The sequence below is a fragment of the Tasmannia lanceolata genome, unplaced genomic scaffold (assembly GCF_043159265.1).
Source record: "Tasmannia lanceolata isolate RefF3 unplaced genomic scaffold, GAP_Taslan_0.1 ptg000008l, whole genome shotgun sequence".
NCBI classification, from domain to species: Eukaryota; Viridiplantae; Streptophyta; class Magnoliopsida; order Canellales; family Winteraceae; genus Tasmannia; species Tasmannia lanceolata.
Genome location: NW_027518685.1, coordinates 7,344,877 through 7,361,243, shown reverse-complemented (window position 1 = coordinate 7,361,243; position 16,367 = coordinate 7,344,877). Strand labels below are relative to the sequence as shown.

General features: G+C 39.2%; 1 long non-coding RNA gene across 2 annotated transcripts; it reads left to right on the top strand.

Moving 5' to 3' along the window:
• Window positions 1-809: 809 nt before the first annotated feature.
• On the top strand, window positions 810-3,038 carry LOC143884168 (uncharacterized). 2 transcript variants are annotated; one of them, XR_013252766.1, is made up of 3 exons: window positions 841-999; window positions 1,955-2,360; window positions 2,433-3,038. It is a non-coding gene; the product is annotated as an uncharacterized LOC143884168 (long non-coding RNA). The 2 variants fall into 2 exon arrangements; XR_013252765.1 differs by having other exon boundaries at window positions 810-999; window positions 1,955-3,038.
• Window positions 3,039-16,367: the final 13,329 nt, after the last annotated feature.

The window sequence follows — 16,367 nt, the reverse complement described above, 5'->3', positions numbered from 1 at the left end:
GCCGATTGTGAGTCCAATAATCATTTGACTCGAAATTAAAAAAAAGTAACAAGCAGGGACACATCCTATTCCAAGATAATTTTAGGGAAAAATATAGATACACCCCTCCTAGTTTCTGATACATTCAACTCTAATCCTGACTTTCAAAACGTGACAAGTACACCTCCTGAAGTTTTTTTAACGTGACGGAGCAACGGCGAGGCGGAAATGACTAAAATGCCCTTGTCTTCCCCAACTGAAAATTAGGGTTTTCAGACTTGAAAACTGAAATTTTGGGTTTGATTCAAACCCTTGTTTATTTATCAACATAAACCCTCGATTTAGGAGTTTTATTTATCTTCATTCACACCATTATCATGATTTGCACATAAACCCTAATATTTTAGGGCTTTTTTTTTTAATTTTATCAATGTTTTTTTCTTGAAATATGGTTTGATGTAGCCGTGGGGTGGGGTTCATTGTCTGTGGTGGAGATGACGGCGGCGGCGGCGGGAAATAGCATAACCCTAATCTCTCTGCAAATGAGGGTGTTCTGTCCTCAAAATATTAACCATGGTTAGTTTCAATCTTTATGTCAGGTTTAACTAACGGACCGTTGACGGAGGGGGTGTACTTGTCACGTTTTGAAATCTCAGGAGGTGTACTTGTCACATTTTGAATGTCAGAGTTAGAGTTGAATGTGTCAGAAACTAGAAGGGGTGTAAATGTAATTTTCCCATAATTTTAAAACCCCAAAACCTAATTTCCTAATTATATCCTGATTCTGGTTAGGGAAATTATAAATTCGCCCCCTTCTTTTACCAGGGACAGCAACATGTAGTGTAACAGAGTGGTCATAAATACACAACAGGTGATATAACTTCACTGTGCATCCATTCAAAATTTCCATTATCTCATTGTGTCAGAAGAGCAAATGGACTGCTGATTGTAAAAGCCAAAATCCCTAACCCTAGCTCCTATCTCTATCCAACTCTCTGCTGCTCGAGATTTCGGCAAAAGGTATGCTTCTTCCATTTTCTTTTTTTGGAGTTGGATGTTTTGTTTCTCTGTGTTGTTTTTTAATGAAGGGAAATGGGAACTTGAAATGATCAGTTAATTGAGGATTTTTCCTTGTGTTTATTTGAGAAAAATCTGCCAATTGGCATCAAAATGATGGGTACTTTTCATTTCTGTTGTTATTTATACAATGGAGTAATTTTAGGAGATTATTTTTGGTTTCTGGTTCAAAAATTTCTGTGGTACAGATTTCATGTTCTTTGAGAGAGTGAGAAAAGGGGATAAGGGGTAAAAGAAAACTTAGTAGAAAGATGCAGCCAACAAATGGGAAAAGAGAAGAGCAACAACAAATTTGTGATGATAGAATCAGTTATCTTTCAGAACACATTCTCATTTGGCTTCTCTCTCAAATTCCATTCAAAGAAGCAGTGAGAACGTCTGTTCTATCCAAGAGATGGAGATATCTTTGGTGTTCCATCCCTAACCTGGAATTGGACATGAATCTTATAATCGATGAGTACGTTCTGCGTAACATCCTGAATTCCCGCCTTGCTCCCATCCTCAGTTGTAGGATTGATGTCGAAAATAGTAAGGAATTCACTGATAGTTTGGATGAATGTATCCTCTTCCTTTGCGAAAAGGGCATCCAAGATCTCTATCTTGAGAATTTGAGGTATTTCTATCAATTCCCAACTAATGCCTACTTCAGTCAATCTTTAAAGAAGCTGGCATTAAACGGGTGTAGGGTAGTTCTTCCTCCTCTTTTTGAAGGCATAAGTTGTCTCACGACTCTCACATTCGTTGAGGTTTTTATAACTGATGACGATTTGGAGCGCTTCATTTCTTCTTGCCGGTTGCTGGAGAGCTTTTGCATTAATGATACTTTTTCAGAAGTAGAGTTGAGAAATATCAGGATTAGTGCCCCCAATCTCATGTCGTTGGAGATTCATTCTTGCAGGCCAACACACATTTCTTTGAAGGCTGCCCCCCCGCCTTGAAAATGTTTTCTATAGACTATGTGACTTTTCTGATGACAATGAAGCCAACATGCTTGTTGAGCTCCTGAAGAAAATTGGTCACGTTGAGAGTCTCAAGTTACAATACATCGCCGAGGTTTGCTCTGTAACTTTTGTTCAAGAGTTTCGTTTTGACTATTAAAACTGCACCATCTCTTTCTTTATTCATGGTGTGCATCCTTTGCTTTTCTGAAGTCTCTTCAAAGAATGAAAGTGCCGAATAGTTTGCCTGCCCTTAAGCTGAAGAAGCTAAGCCTGCATGTGGATTCTGACATCGTGGCACATCTGTTGCCTTGCTTACTTAGGAGCTGCTCCAATTTGCAAGAACTCAATATCGTTGTTCTTAAGGTTCCATTGAACACTAATGCCTTTTTTAATTAATTTGCAGACCCTTGTTCTCATCAGTTTATTTACTTGCAGGGTCTTCTAAAGGCAAAATGGTTTGCTCGAAATAGTTATTGGGAGAGACATGGACCTTTCGAATGTTTGATGAATGACCTAACAACTGTTCAGATCAAACTGGATTACCTGGACAGCTGCTGTGGGATTCCATTTATGGAATTTTTACTAAAGCATGCATACGTTCTCAAGAGGATGAGTATTAGTTACAGTGAGAGTCTAAAGAAACAGTTGGAGGCTAAAATAAGCGAGTTGTTGCTCTTGCAAAGGGCTTCTCCAAATCCTGTATTGGAATTCGACATGGTGACTGATATTTATTTATCTTGAGATTTTCTAGGGAAGGGTGTATCTTGGGATGCTTTTATTTTTTGGTTTATTTTAGGAAAAAGTGGGAATTTAATACCGTTGTTTAGAGAGAAAGCTCTGATTTCTCAGAATGACCATCCATGGAAAGAGCTAGTTCAATATGCCTCTATGAAATGCTTGATTTTTAACTTCTGTTTTTTGCCTGCATAGAGAGCTTGAATTTGAATTTTTTTGCTGCATGTCTTTTCAGCACTCTCTTCGTTCATGTAAACCATCAACATCTATTTGAAACTAATACTAATATGATGGAGCTTTGTACCATTACAGTCCACATCTCTTTTAAACTAACACTAATATGAAGTTGGGTACCATTACAATCAACATCTCTTTAAAATTAACACTAATATGAAGTTGGGTACGATTACAGTCAACATCTCTTTAAAACTAACACTAATATGATGAAGTTGTGTGCCATTACAGATTATGATATGCACTTACCCATTTTAAATCAATCTTCTAATACAAATGGATTGTGTGAAGTAGAATGGCGCAAAAGTTTTGTTGATTGGAATATGCAGTTTTGAATTTTGGCCACTCAACATAGATTGTAATGTAAACTGTTTCTTTTTCTTTTTCCCTTTTTACAATTCAGCTGCAAGCTCTAGATTGGATGATAAGGATCATTGGATTAGCATGAACTTTGGGCAATTAGGATCCAAAGTGAACTTCACCCATTCAATACAATTCACCTTAGTAGTTTAGTTATATTCTCACTAAACATCTTTAGAATGATGGTACTAGATGGCCAACTTAAACTTACTGTTTGGTGTATATCAGTTGTGGTTGAGCTCAGCAGCTGTTTTATATTTCTTCAATTTCCATAATCCAGAGAGAAAGATGTGGGATTAGAAGAGCCTAGCTCTATCTCAAATTTCTCTCCAAGGAGAATCTCTATCCAAAAACTTCTAAAATGATAGGGAAAGAGGCCTTATATAGGCAGCCCCTAATGCAACCCGTAATACAACATGAAATTCCCAAATTAACCCTAATGTAATAAGATCCCCAATTTACACCTAATGACCAAAAGACTACTAAAGTCATCATTGGCCTGACTACAAGAGCAACCACAAAGTAGTTACGAGACACTCAACGCTAATGCAGTCCAAACATATAAGGTTGGTGCGCCATGAGAAAATATTGCATCAGCTCTCCCCTTGAGAAAGATCCTGTCCTCTCGGACCTTTCTCAACAAAATAGACGCATCAAATCTATCCAAGATCCTACTTTTGCAACTTCTTCGGTTCCACTGACACAGAAATCAGTCCTTTGCCGCTGGCTTAGCTTTCATCACCGGCCGTTACTACTTGGAATCAATGAAGAATATCAGTTCCTCACTGTTGCAAGACTGAACTGTTGCATGCCAATTTGTGAATACCACAGTCAACTGCTGAACCATGAAGTCAGCAGGTCCTTTATTGGTTGAGATTTAGTTTCCTCATGAAGCACTTCTAGCTTGAAATTGAAGTTAGCCATAGGCAATCAACAATTGAATTCTTTGTGGAGTTCTCATGGCAGAATTTTGTCATGTGTATGTAGTTGATTCCAGGCCTTGACAAATAGATTTTAAGCTTTGTAACCCAAAGAATGCTTCCAGTAAGAGCAAAGGAAAACCTTAATATGCAACTGAAATTTTTCAATCCAATTTTAACCATAAATGTGCATAGATCATAATTGATCCTTCCATGGAATTCAAATGCCCAGGCACTGTCAACAGTTGCTGGTTCCTCCTCCTTTCCTTTGTCAAATGAATCCAATCATTGCCTACCATGCGCTCTTGTCACTCTATCTAGCTCTTCCATATATAAAAAGGTGGCCCAGGGCACGAGGCCTCCCGCGATTGCGGGGCGGGGTCTGGGGAGGGCTAATTTGCTAATTTGCTCTTCCATATATCTAGCTCTTCCATATATGAGTTTGCTAATTTGCTAATCTCCATTAGCATAAAAAAAAATGGCACTTGATCAACATACCGATAGTTAGAGCAAACTTAGCTCAAACTCAATCTTTGGAGGCACATGCAAGCTGTTCAAATGAGTAAGTTTCTGATACAGTATACTTTGAGGCAAGGTGAGTTTCTGAAAGGGAAATGATAAATGTGCCCCTTTTCATCACTTGGAACACCCAGCAGCAGTGTATCAATGACTGCAGAGGGGCTGATGTACTTCACGTCAGAAGTATTCAACAGATTTGATTGCCACGTATACTACAGTTGGGTGTCCCATGTGATGAAAAGGGGCGCATTTATCATTTCCCTATCTGAAATAACACACAATTAACCGTCCAATAGAAGTGAGACTCAGAAATCATCTGTTCATTTGAAAACTGTTTGCAAGGCAAAATCCAAACGGAAGCCATGAAGTCTTCTCTTTGAGTGCTCAATCCAGTCACCTAGGATGAATAATCATGATTAAAGTTTCAAGATAGCAAACTGCTTTCTAATACCAAGTCCGGAGTCCAAAGTCACAATGGCTTGTTACTTGTGTGTCAATAATATCTGACAGAACTCTTTTCTCAACACAGATTTGTAGCAGCTTCTAAAGGAGGCTCTTGGATAACATTGAAATCAATCAAATTGGGGTTTAAGTACAACTTTTCCTATGCTTATAACAGAGGACCTCAACCAGTGTTTAAAAACTCCTTGACTCGGCAAGGAACTCGCCCGAGTCGATTCCTTTTTACCTTGACCGCATTCCGCGTTGCACCACATCCGCATTCTGCGTTTTGCCCTATAGAGTAAATAAACTCCTTTGACTCACGAGTTATGACAGCGTCAACCGCGTTCTTGGCCGTGTCTGCGCCGAGTTGACAAGGATTTTTTTTGGCTGCATTCCGCGTCATATCCGAGTTTTTAAACACTGACCTCAACTCAAACACATCGGGTCTAATAGCTTTCATTCTTAATATTCTTCAACAGGAGTTTATACTAACATTAGCATTGTGCAACATAAAACCTAAAGATCATAAAAATCCAGTTACCATAAGAGCCATCAATTCAACACCAACTCTGTCTCAAGCATTTCCTGGGCAACATCTAGAACCATTAATGTCGGCCCCTTTGCTCATGAGTTTTGAGGGTGTCTTTAAACAAAGCAATATGTCAGCACAATATAGGAGAGTTTCAGCTCATCTCCAAGACGTTTTACTTCACCGATTGCAAAACTGAACAAGCATGCATTCAGGTGGATATTGTCGCATGAGCAGGGTTCTGCTCAGTCATGGAAACTCTCGGATTCCCCAGATTTGAATGGAATGGATCTTAACATTCTATTAAAGAATGAAACACAGATGCATTTGGAGTCGAGTTTTTTCAGGTCACACGGAGCTCAAATCAAGTTAATCAAGTCAAAACTAACTCCAGTATACTAAAGAGGCTTCTATGAAATCATCTAGATTAAAGTTTCTGCACAAAATTCATATTCCATGGAAAACATAGCTCACGGATGAAATACGAATTGCATGTACAGATTATTCTTGAGGAATTCCTTTCTCTTTGACATTGAATTCTTGCTAAATCGTCTTCTCAGGGAATTTTCCACGACAAATCGCACACATAGCAGATTAACGGAGGTGTGTAAACTGGTAGGGAAGTCTGATGCAGGAGCATCCCCTTGAAATCTTCACATCAGCCTTCATTACTCTTGTGTTTAGGATTGTTCTTTGTTTCATTAGTGGTTAGTGGTAATTAGTGTCGTTTGGTGTTCTTTCCTCCTCATTAGTTCTTTACTAATAGCTTAGGGGTAGTTTAGGGATGTAGAAATGTAATGGGCTATAAAAGCAAACTTCTGCTCATTTTGACATTCAGACTTTGATTGTGGAATAAAAAAAGGGAAATGATTTCAGCGCTCTAATGTTTTGATAAACATGCGCTCAGTATTTAAAGAGTTTTAATAGTTTTTTGAGAACCGTTATACCGTCTGACATCCCTTTAAATACTACAGGACAAACAAGTGCAGCTCATGTTTATCAAAACACTGTAGCACAGAAATCATTTCCCTAAAAAAACTGAGAATTTGTTACCTAATGTCATTTTGGAGGGAAACCTCTTACGAAGAGGGTTCCTAGGGAAATTCGTGTAAAAGAAATGGAGTTGAGCTTGATTTGCAAGTTCTTCCATTAGATTTTCATTTTCATTCCCTTGATTTGCAGGGAAATCTGCTTTGATCTGTGCCTTGGAGTCTCCACTCCAAGAGCTACCTTGAATCTTGGATCCAAACCTTCGAAGAGGAAGTCTTAAGATTTGGCTGGAGGAAGTCTATATGCAGTATTTTATGGTTCTTCTTTTATGTTTCGTCTTTTGGGATCGAGGAATATGCTCCTGGATCATCATACTATGTAATCGCTAGAGGGACTACTGGTCCCGTGTATATTTCATGGTATGAATATATAAAGTCATTTTTCAAAAAAAAAAAAAAAACCTTTGAAGAGGAAGCGTACTTAAGAAGATTTCTGTCCCTGCAAGCTTGAGATAAGTGGCTGGAAATTTTGGGTAATTCATAAATCTTGGTGAAAACCTTCTCCTTGAACTTAGTTCGTACAAGTTCTCTGATTCCTTGATTGGAGTTGAAAAAACAATGTAAGGATTGACCAAAATTGTAAGAGTTTCACATCCAATTCGTTTTCTGCATGCTGTTTGAAAATTTCGCAAAAAAATTTCATGCTCTGTATGCTAGATTAATCGGATCAGGTCAATATATGAACTGGAGTGAAATTGCCCACTCTATGTCTAATGCTAAACATAGGTCCTCTGCTTAAACCGTTAAAATCTGCTTAGAACATTGAGATATTTGAATTGCTAATCTTTTGCATAAGCACTGCTTGATTCAGTTCTGTTTCATCTCAAAACTCAATTGGCATTTGAATCTCCTAAGTACTACTACAATCAGTCTCCCTTTCGGAATACAACACACTCCCAGTTATAAGTTATAAGGTTCTGTGAAAAACGTCTGCTCTCAGGCTATAATATTCGAGTGATTGGAATTTCAATAATCTGCATGTTGCTTTGAGTGTTGAAGCTGCACCTATTCTGTTCGGGTGGAAATCTTTGATTTTATAAATATTCAAGGCAGCTTGGACTTTTCAAGAAGCTCGTTGAAGTAGTGCTAAGTGTGCATGACAAAAGTTCTTGCACGCTCACTGTTTATTGCACTGTTAGTTCTTGAGTAATGGACTATTACCCTCTAAGGACTGTGCAAGTGTTCTATTTGTTGGCTTTAGAATTAGCCCCTAATTACCCACAGAGACTTTCTGTATTGTGTTGGTTCACACCTGAAGATTAAGGGCATGTTGCTATTGAGATTCTATTAGAAATTGAAAATATCATTCCTTTGATTTCAGGTGGTTTATGCACAAATTGGAGGGAGGAACTACTTAACCAACAGACCACTTCATTAATGCTAAATTCTGCACTTAGCACGAATTTCATCATTCCAAATCACATTTGACCGTTGCTTCTACTTTACCCTGCATCATAAGTCACAATAAATTGCAGCAGAAAATCCACGCCTCGATATAATTAATGAATCTCTGATACCACTTTGATGCAGGTTCAGTGTGTCGGGGAGTTGGTGATCAAGTGTGGGTGCGTTGGTTTAGGGAAATTAGTGTTGAGGGTTCCACGTGAAAGCTGTTAACTTACCAACTTCTCCAATAGCTTAAGCTGTTGGAGAAAAGCGTTATTTATCTTTTATACTTTAACACTCCCTCGCACGTGTGGCCCACTTGGCAAACACATGGCACATGTCGTCCCACTTTGGGCCGACCATCGCATGTGGATTTTTGCTATCGGGAGGTTTGAACTCGAGACCTTTGGCTCTGATACCATGTTAACTTACCAACTTCTCCAATAGCTTAAGCTGCTGGAGAAAGGCGTTATTTATCTTTTATACTTTAACATGACAAAATTATGATATTTCACTAATTCTTGGATACATTACAAAGAGCCCAAAGAGTGTTTATATAGAACACTCATAGGGATAAACATAGAAAGAGATAGTGATAAGAGGGGAAAGAGATAAACATAATCTAATCTAGTTACCTAATCAAATCGGTTTGCCTAAACTATGACTAATCAATCTAAGATCTTGAGAGACCTGATTTTATTCTCTAACATGCCCTCTCAAACATATGTGGATTGAAAAATCAACATATGTTTGATTACAATAAAAGTTCCCAAAAAATTCCCCAATAAGTAATCCAATTTGATGCACACTTTTGAATATTAATGACCGATGTCCGTTGAAGATGTTTGTACAATGCTGATGGTGAAGATGATGATAGATGCCTTTTGCCGAAGAATGTGTTGCTTGGAAGATGAGCCACGAAGTGGGAACAAAACTCAAGCCTCGATGGGCGAGTCATCATAGGCCCGTTTTGGAATACCGATCATTATAATAGTGGGTCACTATAGACCAATGCCTCAGCGGGCAAAAGAAAGCCTCAATGGGTGAGAATGGGCCTCAATGAGCAAGACATCAAGGGTCGGCAAGTACCGATCCTCATGAAATTTAACTCTCTCAGGCACAAACCTCAAAGAATCGAGGCCCCTCAACTGAGTGGAGCGATCAATTTCAGGCACGCACCTCGAAGAGGTACCTCAACTGAAATAAGAAATGGAGATTTGGAAGAAAAGAGAATTAAGATGAGCTAACAACTAATGTAATGGCGGCAACGACAAGACGAAACTTTAAACAAGACGAGAAAAAGAGTGTGCACATATCAAATATGAGGTTATGATTATCAATTTTGGGGTTTTAAGATGGTTTCCAAGAAAATAATGGGGGCTAAGAAAAAGCAAAGGGAAGACACTTTTGAAAAAAATAGAAGCAAGGAGTGCCAATATAAAAAAGAGATGAGATATTTCATTGAGGACTAAGTAGGGGTGATCAAAGTAAGAGGGATTCTATAAAATAAAGGTAAGTATGGAAGCTAAGTAGGATCAAGATGACGGGGATGCTATTTTTCCTGAGATGGAAGAAAGGGGGGTAGGGATCAAGTTTGGGAGTTGCTGTTTTGGGCTAAACATGGAAGAAGGGTGTGGGGAGATAAAAATGGGGGTTAGTAATTTCAACCCTCTTCTCTAATGACACCGACACAAATGGGGGTTCCAAGACCCAAGAACCAAGAACCAATTACTCACCAACCACTTTCAAATGAATAGCACCCTTTATAGCCTCATGTAAAATCTTATCTCCAATCACCATCACCCAAATGAATAGCACCCTTCAAAAGCGGTTGTTAGAATACTGTGGCTTGAAATAGTGCAGTGGCAGAAGAAGCGTGTGGATCAATGGTGTCCGGGAATGACAACAGTGGAAGTTTAGACAAAAGCTATGTCTGGCCAGGCAAAGGAGAAATGTAAGAAGATGCGCTTGGAGATGGGATACGAGAAGGTAAAAAAAAAAAAAAAGGTGAGAGAACAGGGGTTTGGATTTGGTGCCGTGACCAGGATTGTGATGGGATCAACAGCGGCCCGGCGGACGGCGAGATCAGCCGTCCGCCGGAGAACAAGAACTCCGTGTGTTGTGCTCAAGCCTGAGTCAGATCGACCCGCTCTAATACCATGACAAAATTATGATATTTCACTAATTCTTGGATACATTACAAAGAACCCAAAGAGTGTTTATATAGAACACTCATAGGGATAAACATAGAAAGAGATAGTGATAAGAGGGGAAAGAGATAAACATAATCTAATCTAGTTACCTAATCAAATCGGTTTGCCTAAACTATGACTAATCAATCTAAGATCTTGAGAGATCTGATTTTATTCTCTAACAAAAGCAAAATAGTCTCACATCGGAAAAGTGTAACGATGTGGATGGGCTTATAAGGGAATGAGTTCCCTCCCCGTGATAACCCCGGTTTAGCCTCCGAGGATGGAAATATCCCCCCGGGAAGATCTCGGTAACCCCGGTATGCCTCTGAGGACGGAAAAATCCCTCGGGGAAGATCTCGTAGTTCTCACGTTCCTGCCACGTGGAGGGGCGAGATTATCCACAGTGCTTCCACGTGGAGGGGGAGATTGTTGAGCTTTCCACGTGAAAGCAAAATAGTCTCACATTGGAAAAGTGTAACGATGTGGATGGGCTTACAAGGGAATGGGTTCCCTTCCCTAGCTTTTGAGGGCAAGTTCTACCCGGTCCCAACAATTAGGCATGTAATGTACATAGAGATGGCTGAAATTGGGGTAAAACTAAAGCTTCACATAGGTCGAGACCTTTATCAGTTCTTTTCCTCAACGCAACACCAAACATGCATCTAATAGCAGAGATTCAAGGTCAATTCCAATATCAATTTTGAAAGGAAGCTTACGGGTTCAGTCCTACTAGAGCATGCACAGGAATCTACAGTGATCCTTGTAGGAGAACACCATTTCAGAGGCTTGCACATGCTTTAATATAAACATTAAGCATGCAATTTAACTCAAAGTGATATTAAGTTTGGCATATGTCTATGTATTCTCCCAAGTGTGAATTTAGAGACGTAGGGGTGCAACTCGGGTCGGCTTCAACCCGATCCCAACGGGTTCAACCCGAAAAAAGGTCAGGTCGGGTTCGGGTTGACTTTTCCCAACCCGGGTCAGGTTGAGGGTTTGGCAACCCGACACGTGTGAAACCCGACATTTTTTTTTTTAAAAAATTATTTTTTTAAGCTTAAAAACTCGGGTTGGAAAAATGGGTTCCTCAGGTCGGGTCGGGTTGACACCCAACCCGACACAAGTTGCACCCCTATATAAGAGCTAGGAGCCATGTTGAAAGTAAGACAATGCTGTAGATATTGGCCTTTGGCACTCCAAGAGCAGAAACATTGTTGAATCGGTCAACAATGAGAATAATTTGAGCTTTATATTAATGTTCGAATGTTCGATTCAGGCACAAGCCGCACGAGTAGAGAAAGCAAGGAGCATTTATGTCAAACACAACGATTAAACATGTCAAAACCTTGGCTACATGTCCTTGTTCCTCGAAATTCTTGCAAACTCAAGTGATTTTTTTCCAAGGAAGAAGATGCCTGGATTTTACACCATCAATTCCTTGGATCAACTTGATAGAAAACTGGGAAGAAGAGCTTGCAATTCAAGCTGAATTTCTCTCCCTTATTGCTGACAAATTTCATCAAAAGAGATTTTCTCCACGCTAAAAGAAAGCTCTTTCTTTTGGTAGGAAAAAGAAGGTTCTTTCTCCAAAACCGATTTTCTACTCCAATACCAAAGTTTCTAATTCCCAAATTCTCTAAAGTTTCAAATTACAAATCCCCAAAATCTCTCTTTCAATTTCACCTCAAAATTTCAAATCTTACAATCCTAAGTTCTTCAAATTAAGTCTACTTTAATTCCACTCATAATGTCAGCTCAACATGCAATGGAGTCTGCAATGCCACTTGTGCTTGAAATCAGAGCCGAAAATACACAGTTCAAACTAACTTGTGGAAACACTATCTGAAATTTTCAATTGACGTAGAGAACGGTTAATCAGATAAAACTCTCATGGCTGCACGTTGTATTTCAATTTCAGCCATTGAAAGTATATACTCTCTGATGAAACAAGCCTCAATAGAAAGTTCTCTACCAAGGGAGTTATCATTCCAGATAGGAACTCTTGTGGTTGAATTTAAACATAGAACTCCATATCCATTTCATAATTCTTAGGCAACTTTCTTAGGATTAGAATCAGCACAATCAAGAGGCAAATAGTATCATATTCTTCAAAATATTTTAATTCAATTAAGAGGCTTGCATTCCACATGAATCAGCTGTTAGTTTAGAAGATTATTTTCAATGAGGAATCAATCTAATTAACAGAGAGAATTTCGATGACTTGGATGTGGAATATTCGGCTATGATGTTTAAATGAAAAATCCTTGCAATTCAAGGGATGCTAATGAAGAAAAAGAAAGAGGACTTAATGTTGCTTGAGTAAGGAGCACGAGTAGTCTCTGGTGTAACCATGTAGGACTTGCCAGTTTGGTCCAATTTTTAAAGGGATTTGCTAGGGTCCATCGCAAAAGGCATTTCGCGGTTGGTCTGGCATGTTAGATTAGCCATCTCATGAATGGAGACAAAGCTTTTGTTTAAGTGCCATGAATTAAATGATAGGATTTGTTTAAGTTGGAGCTTCTAACTGCTATTTTTACTATGACTATGTTTCTTTCTATGTGAAATGGGCGTAAAATTTGTTTTAAGCCCACTTTATAAAGCACATCCAAAATAGGAATCCCCTGTAAAAATAAAGACAAAGTGGAATTGACCTAAAACTGGTTATTTTTAAGTGGAGAAATTATATGTTGTCCGAGCAAGCTTCCAAGGCAGTACCACCCTTGAAAGTTCTAAAAAGGTTGGCGTTGGATCAAACATCAAGGGTGGTACGAGCTACACGAGACCTCAGGCACACCATATAAAATCTGCCAGGATTTTTTTTCCATGATAAATTAATATCTCCAAGTGGTGAGAGAGGGGTAGGATGAGGAGAGAGAAATTTAAGAGAGCACAAATGAAATGATTAAATGAGAGTCACAAGCATGGTTTTAAACTTTGTCGGATTTCGGTGGAGACCGACACCGAAACCCATAAAAACCGAAACGGTCATTTATTTCGACCGAAATTTTGGAATTTCGGTTTTCCCAAAATTTGACCAAAACAATCTTTTTTTTAATATTATTTTAATATTCGGCCGAAATTTAATATTGAATAAAATATTACTTTCGGGGTTTTGTACCAGATTTCGATCAAAATTTCGAAATTTCAAACTCCGAAACAGAAATTTTAAACCTTGGTGAGAAGTGGCTAAAAATAAGGGAAAAGTTAATCATATTTTAAGTAGAGGTTTTTTGTTTCATGATTTCTAGTCGAGTTGTGCTAGACTCACGAAAGCCCTTGCAAAAAAACAGGGAAAGGGTGCTCTCATCGGTCAAAACCGCTTTATGACAGTTGTACCCTGATTTCCTAGCCATCTTAAATGAATTTTGACCCATGAAGGCGCCCTTTCCCAGTTTTTTTTGCAAGGGCTCCTGTGATTCTAGCATTCCTCCTTTTAGTCACTTCTCACCTAGTCTCAATCGTGCTCTCAAATCTCTTTCCTCCTCCCACGGGCACTACCCCAGTCTCTTTCTTCTCTTTTCTCTTTTTTGAATGTAATGCATTCAATTTTGCCACCAACCCACTTTACTTTATTTTGGTCCTTTCATACAACTCCTAGAAGTTAGAATGGGTCTCTATCATACATTGGGCGAATCAATATGGTGGGCCATCGTGTGGGTGTGTCATAGCCATAAGATTGAGACAAGCGGGAGAACGTAGATCGTTGCTCTTGCTTTGACTATCTCAGCCGTTCATTTGTGGGCCATCAAGTGGATGTTTAACATAGTTGGATCGTCATAATTTTGGGTGTGGCCCACTTAGGTGATTGTTCATTTGTAGGCCATCAATATGTCATCCTAATCATTTTCAGGCACATGGCTCTTGTTGGTAGGGCTGCAACTCGAGCCGGGTTTTACCGACCCGCATCGACCTGACCCGAAAATAACCTGGGTTGGGTTCAGGTTTCATGGGTTTCGGGTCGAGCCGGGTCGAGCATCCAAAAGCCCGCATGAATCTCGGGTCGAGCCAGGTTTGAAGGGGCCCGACCCGACCCGAGTTACATAAGTTATAGTATGTACTTTTCTTTTTTTCTATTGTTAGTTAAAAGTTAAAAGTGAAAACCCACGCACCCACTGTTATAGTATGTGAGTGTAATTTCTGCTTCTATGAGTTGAGTTGATTCAAGTGTTTGATTTAGCATTGTTTGATTGTAATTACAACATTGTTTGATTAAAGTTTAATGTGAGTGTAATTACATCATTGTTTGATTCAAGTGTAATGTGAGTGTAATTTCTGCTTCTATGAGTTGAGTTGCCTTGCCAAACAAGAGTTTTCCTTAAAAAATTGCGTCAACGTGAAAAAACCCGACCCGACCCGAGTTGCAGCCCTACTTGTTGGCAGAAACAGGACAAAACAAGCATGGGACTCATCGACATGGTTATAAAATTCTCTGAATGATATAAACAATTTTGAAAACAAATCCTGATCCCTTGTTTTAAACTTCAAAAGTTTTGGCATTTTTCCAATTAAGTAAGTTTCTTTCAAATTAAACCCAAATTTGATGAGTGACTAATTAATTTCTTTGTATATTATTTTCAAAACCCATGATTACCCCAAAATTATTGCAAAAAACCTACAAACTTAGGGGCCATTTAGATAGGCGGATTTTAGTCTTGGATTTCTTCAAAATCGTAGATGGAAGACAAGGGAAAAAGGAGACCGTCCGTCATTTTTTGATTTCTCACCCTTCCTTCTGTCGAGCGAGAGTGTAGGAGATCGCCCTTGTTTCCAGAAATCTCAGGATGGAGGAAAGATTTCTAAATCCTGAATTTCTTACTTAAACCCTTATCTGCAACCTACTTTCCCACATCTTAAACCTACTTCCATTGTAATATCCGGAATGTTACACACCTTTCAAACTAAAAACCTAGATTCTGAAATCCACATCCGAACAGGGGTTAGGGTTGGAATGAACGGGAAGAATGAAAATTAAAGGAGGTAGGCAAGACAAAGCCAAAGCTTTCTCTAAGACTTTAATTTCTCCTCTTATGCAAGTAGCTATTAGAAAATAAGTCTATGCTGTGATCAAAGGCCCCTACTCGAAGAAAAAAGAGAGTGCAAGGCGAATGTCAATTTAAAAAAATGGAGGGTAAAATAACTATTCGCTGGAGGTCATTTTTGAAATTAGGCACTAAGCCTTCTTTTATAGAAAATCAAGACATGAAGGCACGCTTTCACAAGGGGCCAGATGTCAAATTTGCATTCCCAAATCCAAACTTTGTAGCTACTACCATATATATTGATGTCAACCGTCCATTTGTATGTACATCAATGGTTAGATGATCCGATCGGTACTATTTTCCTCTTATGGTCATACCATATGTGCAACTCTAGAGAGAGAGAGAGAGAGAGAGAGAGAGAGAGAGGATTTCTTTCCCTTTTGGAAAAATTGCCAAGGGGGCATCGAGAATTGTTGAAGTGAGTTTGGTAACCCCCTTTTGAGAGTTTGATAACCCTACTTTTGTCCCTCTCTAACAATTTTTCAAAAGTGTGTCGCCCGTTGGTAATTCTCGTATTTTGATTTACCTATTGGCAATTTTTCCTACCCTTTTTTTATGGCCCTTCCATGCGTAACTGTTTCCGAGTTGAGCTACCAAAAAGCGGTCGAACCTAAAGAATAAGCCCATGGGTGCGGTGCGGTCTAACCTAAAGACGAACCCTAGTCTCGCGACACCTTTATTTTTCACGTAAACAAAGCGTGGAAAAATCCAAAAGCAGTATTGGCCCCACATGTCGAGAAAAACCCTATTTTTCCCCCTTTCTTTATCTCCCTCTTCCTCACGGGCCCCACATTGTACTAAAGGCAGGCAAGTGCTGACGTCCACCTTCGACACATGCCTAGAAGCTCGTACGAAGCGGTAAACCAGATATTTATATTTCGGGCCCACCGTTTCATCCTTATCCGCCAACTCCTCCCTTATTTAATGAACTCCCATATTCTCCCGACGAGGAGAGATAAG